General features: G+C 40.9%; 1 pseudogene; it reads left to right on the top strand.

Moving 5' to 3' along the window:
* Positions 1-642: 642 nt before the first annotated feature.
* Positions 643-1972, top strand: LOC107971061 (ADP-ribosylation factor-like protein 5A; annotated as a pseudogene).
* The last annotated feature ends 285 nt before the right edge of the window (positions 1973-2257 follow it).

Here is a 2257-nt window from a genome sequence, read left to right on the forward strand (position 1 = left end):
TGCAGCAAACCACCATGGCACACATATCCCTATGTAAGAAACCTGTGCGTTTTGCACATGTATCCCAGAACTTAAAGTAAAAGGAAAAAGATTTCAAGACAAAAGACGATGTGTAAAACAGTTACTTAAAAGTGTGAGAGAATAAATGGACTAAGGATGTATAGCAGGACTGAGGGACCTCACCAAGGGCACTTACTCTAAGCCTATTATCCAAAGGTTGTCTCGTGGTATGGATTTTTGAAGAACTCAGCGTAAAGAGCAACATCTTGTTTATAAAGGTCTTGGAATCCTGTAATGTCAGCCACGTCTCAAAAGGTTCTATAGGGTCATCGCCACCGTAGCCGCCAAGAGGAGCTGGGAGGACGACGGTAGCCTGTGAGGCTCGTTGTAGACAACATGGCGGCGGCGATGTCCGCGAGCCAGGCGAGTGTGGCAGCGGCAGCAGGGGGGCTTGGGGGCGCGGCAGGGCGGCCTGGGCTTTGGCCTCCCTCCAGTTCCCTGGAAGTGGGCCTGTGGCTAGCGCGGGAGCAGCAGCAGAGGCGGAGGCTCCAGCGCATCTCTCTCCTCCCCCTCAGCCTGAGCCCGGGGAGGCCAGGCGGCCCGGGTGTTTGAAGGTGGGGGCGGCTGCCGGAGATTGTGAGAATTCTCTTCACCAGAATATGGAGACTGTTCAATCACCAGGAGCACAAAGTTATCATTGTTAAGCTGGATAATTCAGGGAAAACTACCACCTTTATCAATTTTCTATGAATGAAGTTGTACATACATCTTTTGTAGTAGGAAGTAATGTAGAAGAGATAGTGATTAATAATACACGTTTCCTAATATGGGATATTGGTGGCCAAGAATCTCTTCGTTCTTCCTGGAACACTTATATATTAACACAGAGTTTGTAATAGTTGTGGACACTACCGAGAGAGGATTTCTGTAACTAGAGAAGAACGCTATAAAATGTTACCACATGAGGACCTAAGAAAAGGTGCATTGCTGATTTTTGCTAATAAACAAGATGTTAAAGACTGCATGACTATAGCAGAAATCTCCCAGTTTTTGAAGCTAACTTCTATTAAAGATCACCAGTGGCATACCCAGGCATGCTGTGCTCTAACTGGCGAGGGATTGTGCCAAGGACTTGAATGGATGATGTCACGACTTCAGATTAGATTATTTCTACTGATGTCTTCTCACAGATTTTGTATAAATGAAGTGCTAGGCTTTACCTGAAAGCTGCAAAAAATAACGGTTTAGATATATTTATAATAAACTGATTTAAACTTTTTCTATAAGAAGAAAAATTAAGACCACTTAATGAAAACAAAGATGAAGTCTCACCTTCCAATTTGCTTTCTCATTAGTTTTTTCAGAGTAAGTTATTAAAGCTGTAATAGACATTTTTCTCATAATGAATCCTCTCAGGACATTGTATAGCCTGTGGTAAGTACAAAGGGAGAGGAAGACATTTTGAAATTTAAGAGCTTTATTATCATCATAACCATCCCTAGTTGAATGTTGTTTTCTTCTTGTTCCATTAAGTCAAAATACAAATCAGCACAGATATTCAGTTTCCAATATTTTAAAAAGTAATGTTACTTAAGTATTTTGCTTAATGTTGTGTGTGTATTGTGTATGAACCTCAAGTTCAAGTTAATGACTTTGATTTATGTTCTAAAGAAAAACAATACAAATATTAATGATATCCTTAGTTACAACCATAATGAGATAAGTATTGACATTGGTGTTAAGTGCCATTTTATACTTTCTCCCTATGTTCTCTGTATTGTACTAACCAACCTACCAAATCACTGAGCTGCTTGTTAAAAAAAAAAAGAAAAGAAAAAGGAAAAGGAGAAAGCATGACGTTGTGTATCTATTTTTTGTTGTTGACCAATCACACACATGGAAACATGTAACTCAACAGAGTGGGATAGCTATCAGATTCTTGGCTTAGTATTACTAATGGGCAGGATTGTACAATGAGAAACTTATCAGAGTATTCCTATCAATGGTCCTTATGGCATCTAAATTACTGAATTATTAATCCATTAATCAGTGAATCATAAATTATGATTAAAATTATCAAATGAGGCCAGGCGCGGTGGCTCACGCCTGTAATCCCAGCACTTTGGGAGGCCGAAGCAGGCGATCACGAGGTCAGGAGCTCGAGACCAGCCTGACCAACATGGTGAAACCCTCTCTACTAAAAAAATACAGAAATTAGCTGGGCGTGGTGGTGCGCGCCTGTAATCCCAGCTATTCA

The sequence above is a fragment of the Pan troglodytes genome, chromosome X (genome assembly GCF_028858775.2).
Source record: "Pan troglodytes isolate AG18354 chromosome X, NHGRI_mPanTro3-v2.0_pri, whole genome shotgun sequence".
Lineage (NCBI taxonomy): Eukaryota > Metazoa > Chordata > Mammalia > Primates > Hominidae > Pan > Pan troglodytes.